The sequence below is a fragment of the Zeus faber genome (genome assembly GCF_960531495.2).
Source record: "Zeus faber genome assembly, chromosome: 6".
Lineage (NCBI taxonomy): Eukaryota > Metazoa > Chordata > Actinopteri > Zeiformes > Zeidae > Zeus > Zeus faber.
In genome coordinates this window covers 18,772,710-18,780,209 of record NC_137201.1, presented here as the reverse complement: position 1 = coordinate 18,780,209, position 7,500 = coordinate 18,772,710, and positions in this window count along the sequence as shown.

The window sequence follows — 7,500 nt, the reverse complement described above, 5'->3', positions numbered from 1 at the left end:
GTTCACTTGGTTGGAGGCCGTAATGAAGAGGCGGCCATGTTTTTTATTGATTGCATATTTTTAACACTGAACAGACTAGTGCAGTGCCCGTTCAAAACCTCGCCCGTTCACCCATCTAGACAACTTCACGCTCTGACTTGAGCCACCGAACTTACGGCGACTGGCGGCAATAAACAGCGGGGTAATACAAAAACACACCCAAGTCATGGAAACTCGCTCTCTCGGGACTAGTAGTGTCGCGACTTTTGGTTGGGCGGGATGTTTAGCCCGACTGTGGTGTCATCTATATTAATATTACATGTGTTGCGTGTCCAAATTGCACCAAATTTGCCGCTGCACGTCCCCGGCGACAGAGCCGCCAAGTGTGAAGTCGATCGGATGAATGCTTGTGGAGATAATCAAAGGACATACAGACAGAGAACAGAGATTCCTTCATTTGTATTTAACGCTGTTTGAGAATCAGGCCCCTGCTCTCCATTGACTTACCTGTGTAATTAGATAATTGAGGGGAACCCGGTGGTGCCACTTTGCTTCAAGAAGACAATTAATATTATACTACAGTACAATACATCCTCCCTGCTGTTTTCATCACACTTAAGATTGTCTTTTTTGAGATATTATTGTTATTATGTTTTTTTCTATGGTTTCTGGCTGATTGATACTGATCCGATCCTTTGGTGTTTTTTTGGTTCAATGTTTGCCACATTATTTAACACTTCATTAGTTAATTTTATTTTTATTATTATTATTATTATTATTATTATTATTATTATTATTATTATTGTTGTTGTTGTTGTTATTCATAATAATAATAATAATAATTTAATTTGTAAATTTTATTCAGTAAATTGAACCTTAACATGGAACTTATTGATATCACTGGAAACCAGAGACATATTTATTTACATATATACAGTGTTTATTCGGAAATTTATTGTAAATATTGTTTTGAGAGCCTATGAGTGGAAGGTAATATGTGAGTTTAAGGATTATTCTGGTCGTGTCGGTGGAGTCAGCGTGGATCCAGGGATTGGAGCTGATCCAGAGCCGTGTCCCAGGCCTGGTTCTGGGAAGTGATCAAAAAGAGTCCAGGGCCAAGTCCCAGCGCCCCAACCAGCGTCACAACCAAACCTGGCAGCGATCAGGACGCCACCGGCAATTTCACATAGCGTGGGGGGACAAATGACTTAGTCAATGTCTTTTTGTTTATTTTATATTTATGATCAAATTGCATTTTAGCGTTGTGAGGATAATGAGAGTCGATGCACGATGTACAAGTGCTGACTCCGGTTTATGTGTGTGATTTAAACACTTTAATTTAGTAACTGGAAGACAACTAAATCACATGGAGGGAGAGCTATTACACCGCATCAGCACGGCTGGGATGCATGGCGATCCGTCGGCATGAGGCCACAGCCCCATATACAAAATAACAGCAGGGCCTTCTGTGTGATATCGCTCCTGTCATTCTCACAAAATTAAAATAGTTTGATTTAATATATACGGCACAAAAGCTAATTTAGTAAATGCACATACCAGACTTTTGTCCCCTGAAGTTTCTGAATCAAAATTTGATGGATGAACATTATTTGAAATTAAATTTTTTTAATTGGTGGAACAAAAACAAAAAAAATAATTTAAAAATATATATATACACACATATATATATATATATATATATATATATATATATATATATATGATTTAACCACACATTTTTGTACACCAGTAAAATATTTAAAGCCCTGAGCATTGTGGTGTTCAACATCAATATGACTTCAATATCACGTATTGAGTAAATTGTATTTGCTTCCATCCTTGAGGCTAATACATACGTGTGGATTCTAATCCTGACAAAGCGCTTCTGAAAAGTGATTTTTGCATTTTATTCCAAGACATCAGACTCTCTGTCAAAAGCAAAAGATATGGAAGGTAGCGTTTGCATCCGCGTTTTCTCCGTTACTACAATGGCACATAACTCACTCATTCTTTTGCTCGAAAAATGAACCAAAAAATCATTTGGGATGAAGAAATGTCTCTTAATCACAGTATTGCGAGGGAACGTACAAACCGGATTACAATTTTCTATATTCATTTTACGGCACAACTACAGGAATTCAAGGGTTAAAAATTGAGTTACAAAATATAATTGCACGGTGTCGGGGTTTATTCAAGAGAAGCGTTCAGACAGTGTGCGAGATTTTGATTTCATTTTCATTGTCCTTAAATTGCTTAAATTTGTGGGCCGGATGTCAGATTGAGCTCATTCAGCTGACTTTATTATGTGCTGCTCTCAAAGTCTCCTGCAGTGAAGTAACATCCTAAATTAAACCTTATTAGTGAAATATAGAAAGATTATTACATCAGAGTCCTGAAAAGAAGTTTCAAGCTTTCTTAGACGTTGTTCAACTTAAATAGGGGTTCCCAACCCCCTTTTCACTGAATAGAACTACAGAGAAGTCATTGAAAGCGGTTTCTATGTTAATATAATTTTTTTTTAATGAAATTAACACTCATTTTGCTGTCTCGTTTCATTGAATTGTGCACTGTAATACTATTTCTTGTGTGGTTTGATGAGATCTGTGGGTGGCTATTAATGCTTTAGCACAAATATTACATTTCAATAAATTTGAATTTGTTCCTCATTCCTGAAATCACGAAGAAAATAAATATGTTTGTCTTCTTCAAAATCTTACCTTCGGGCTTTTTGTTGACAGCAAAAAAAAAAAAAAAAAATGAACAAAAAAGTCAGAGAAAGTGTGGCCGTCATGAAAATAAACAAAAAACAGCCAACCAATAAATGAGCACTTTAAAATGCCCTCTCAGAAGAACGGAAGAGCCAGAGCTGCCCTCCACGCCGCGGAAAATAAAGACTTTTTTGCACCGCGAGGAACGGTGTCAAAGAATCACCTCTTCCAGAACATTGCACATTCGAAACCACGACCCGATCAGAGAGCGTTGACGCAATGTCAGAATTCTACATCTCCGACATGAAACAGAAAGTGTGGGATTGAAGCATACCTCGTAAAAAGTTCTTTGAGGGATTATCAAGCCAGAAGCCCAAATGGTGAATAATTTTTTTTTTCTCTCTCAATGAAATGTTGTTGGTAAATTATATCTGTACCGCATAAATATTATCATCTCAATATGTATCTGAACATTAAGCGCCGGTGCTGACTCGACAGAGCTGCTCCATGTATCACCCATGCGTTTGTGAGATTTCTTTCGCTGTATTTTACTTCTTGCTTCCCTTTAACTCCCTTTTACTCGGCATCGATTCAACACGTTCCCGGTGCTGAATGGGCCCATTGTTGCCGTTCTGCGTTGGGGCCGCAAAGTGAATAAATATGAATACAGTGCATTTTGTCAGGGTCACAGTCAACTCCCTATTCACACAGCCCCATGGCCGCTACACGCAGCCAATCAGCGCTGCGCCGGCATCCGGGGAAACCATGGCAACCACCCGAGGCCTTGGGTGTTAGTGGTGGGGTCAACGGAATCTTTTTTTTTTTTTTTTTTTTTAAAGGACGGAAGACGGAAGTCAAGTTTAAAGAAATACAGAGAGGTTCCAAAGCTGCCGCTGTGTTTCGGAGATGCTGCGGCCAACGAGGCTGCCGGCGGAGCCGCGGAGAGACGCAATGGAGAAACAAGACTTTGTACTTTTAAGAGTGTGGCTTTGCTGCAAATTCCCTTTTATCTCCTGATTTCCTGTTATTTCTATCTCTTTTTACCTGCGTCTCTCTCTCTCTCTCTCTCTCTCTCTCTCTCTCTCTCTCTCTCTCTCTCCCTCTCTCTCTCGCTCTCTCTCTCTCTCTCTCTCTCTGGGAGGTGGTGAGTCACCGGTTCATCCCACTCTCAGGAGGAGATTTGAGTCCAGACGGGTGAAGGACGGATTGTATTGCCAACGTAACAGGGCCAATGTTCTGAGTCACAAAATGTGATTATATAGGACGATATAAATTTTTTTATATATTTTTTTATATATATTTTATTTGTTAAAAAGAATAAAACTTGTAAATTAAACCCTCCGTGGTCTTGATCACACAGTGAGTAAATAATGAAACTCAAGTAAAGAGTGGCTGAATTAACCCTTCACATTAGTCGTTAGATGTAAGTGTGTTATCTGAAAGTATACTTAGTCAATTTACTAAACTTTTTAGGTATTAACAATTTATGTACTAAAATTGTGTTAAATGGAAGCCAATTAAATTGTACTGGCTGTATTATGTTTGAAGTAACACTTAAGATGTGCTTAAAAATATATCATATATGTTTTTCATGTATTTTTGCAGGTACAAGTATACCAGAGTACATCGATTATGTTTCAATATAAATGTATTGAAATTTTGTATTTTATAAATGTGACCCACTGCAGCGCATTTCTAAAATCGCCCGGAGCAGCCAAATAAGTTGAAAAACCTTTCTTGAAAATTTGATTTTACAGATTCGTGTTCCTTTGCGTTTTTTTTTTTTTTATCTCTCAATGTATTTTCACAACAGAGTTTAATTTATAAATATTAAAAATATCTTAAACCGTGGAGTTAAATATTCCCGTTAGATTAGATGGGGAAACGCAGTTCACTTACCGAGACGCTGAATAGCGCTGAACAACGCCGATCGATCGTTTCCTTTAAAGCGAGCGTCCAGGTGAAGATCATTCATTCATATTCCATGTGATGGGAAGTCACAGCGTGAAACTGTTTCGATAGAGTTCAACCTTTAAATCGTACTACTTTTACACACACACGGAGACGTCGTTGTGGAGGGGGCGTGTACCATCGAGTAAGAATTGCTGACGTCACTGACGTCACGTCCGTAAACAAGACGAGGATCCGGTTTCACTTGTCTGTGAAAACTTTCATTTCCCTGTGTTGTTATGGATTAGGAGAAGCGGGTGGAGGAAGCTCTAAATCATATCGCGGACCTTAATCTGACCAGTGCGATAGATCCAAGTCAATGTTAGCAGCACGTACTGGACTTCATTTTCCGCGATGATAGTCAGTTCTACGACAGCGACGCGAAGAACGATGGCGACGCTGAATCTGATATTACCCTGGACTTGGAGAACATTTCAAACAGCGGATTTCCACCTGAATGTGACGATGAAACTGAATATTCACAAGAACTACCGGAGGAGACCGACGGAAGAAGTTGATGACGTGATGAAGTCTGTTGGTGATTTTCAGATTTCAGATTTCCGAGACTCATATTTTTGATAGACTCGACATTTTGTTGTGTTGTCCGTACTTTTAAACTCCAAAATAATTCGACTTTTATAAAACATCTGTATTCTCTATGTTAAATAAAAGCTTTTTTAAAAACGAAATTAGTTGTGTGTTGTCGACGCCGTTCAACGCTGTTCGTGATTGGCCCATTCAGCACTATGTGAAGTAGCCATGCTTTGTTTGTCCGCCAACCCCATTTGCATTTTGGGAGCTGGCTGAATGAACCTGGTGTGGGAAAAACTTTGAAGGTGATTATCTCAGAATCACAGTTTGCCACACCCTTGTCATTAACAAGTCATAGCTTTAAAAATATTGGCTTGATTTGCACAAGTGACACCTTGTTTGGAAGCTCTGATTCTCCACTTTCAAATTATGCGAGAAAAAAACAGTTGAGAGCCGACGAATGACCCTAAAGCATGCGGTGGGTCACAGATGTACTTTCTCTATACTTACAGCATAATAGTGAATAGAATACTAAAGCTGTCCGTTATATTGGTGTATAAAGTAAATGAGAAGAATCAAAACATAGACTTCAACTATACTCAAATTGGGATGGAAAGATGTCAGGAACGCATACACACACGAATACACACACGCACACACACACACACACAAACACACACACACACACGCACACACACACACGCACACACACACGCACACACACACACGCACACATGCGCAGGAAACTACCTATGACTGTTACCTATTATCCTCGGCTCCTCTGGTATAAATTTGGGGCCATTACCATGATTGGTGCAGAGTGTCACGGCTGGCAAAAGAATTTGGCCTTTGTCCAATTGCTTCCCCATCTAATAGCGGGGAAACCAGGACATAAAGAGGTCTGCAACACGGCCTACAACACCGCAACAAAACTCATCTCAAAACCAGTGCGAGCTCCACGGTCCGACCCTTATTACAACTCACTCCTTTTTGGATGAAACCTGTTTTTTTGGGGGTTTTTTTATTCCCGGGGCTCCACAGAATTTGCCGTTGGCCCGTGTCCTCGTCCGAGATAACCGTCATTAAAAGTGACGTGGAAACATAAACTTTCCAAACGTAAGCGTCGCATTTCGAACGCCTCGCGCGAGCGGTCGACTTCAGCCTCGACAGACAGACGATCTCTCCCTGACGACGTGGAGGACGGAGTGATTGCATCATAAGGATTGAAACATTTCAACAAGGAGAAACTAGGTTCCTTACTTTTGAGCAATTAACATTCTGCTCTTCTTCATACGGAGAAAGCTGAAGGAGGTTAACGGTGAGGGCCGGTAAAATACTATTTCAGTGCTGTCAACGGAGTTGGTTTAGTTCTGCGTTCCTCCATTTGCTGTAAATGTGTTTGAAGTGATTTTGAATCCGACAACATTTCCACTGTGACGTGGGTGATAAAGCAGCATTTCCTAAATTTGTGGCTGTTTGGTCATTTTCCTGTGTTGTTGTATTTTTTTGGCGTTTATCAAATTGACTCTAAATATTTGCAGAAGCTGTGCATGTAGTCGTTCTTCAAAGTATTTTTTCCTTTTTCTTTCGGCTCGCTGATTTATTTCGCGGCGTGTCGGGATTTTTCGGTGCCTGTCGCACTCGGGGAATCTCGCGACGGCAGTAATTTTAACAATTTATCTGCGACACATGTTGTTCACCCTTAAATTCGCTTGACAAATGAACAGCTTCCGTTTATTTATGAGGCAGAGTCATTTGCGGGGAAAACAAATCGGCTTAAATAACAAATAAGATCCAGAATTGTGCTTTTGCCACCTCGACCGAGCATCCATCCTCAGATCTGTTCTTTTTGGGGGTTTTTTTTGTTTTTGTTTTTTTTGTTTTTAGTGTGCGATTAGTTCCGATAATTTAGTCGTATTCACCATTTGGTCCTGACGTTATTTCCCAGTTGGAAGGTGGTAATTACAGTCAATTCCAAATGACGCAGCAGCTTTATCCCAAGTGAGTTCACAGAACTGCTTGCGTGTGACACTCATCATAATTCAGGTGAAATTATCCTGGCGGGGTTTCTTTTTCATTTCGATTATATCTGGGATTAGTTCCATTATAGTGATATTGCATGACATGTCGATGAAAATAAGTTTCTAGTAACTATTTTGGGGGTAAAATTTGCAGTCATTTTTACATTATATTTCAAACATATTTTTAGACATATTTAGTTGCCAGTCGCCCGCCCCTGTGGGGGAGAACAGCAGCTGGAGTGTTGTAGCTCATCGCTTCCAGCGCGGTCCGCATCAGACTACTAATTGGCCCCCGGTATCGTAAAATAAAG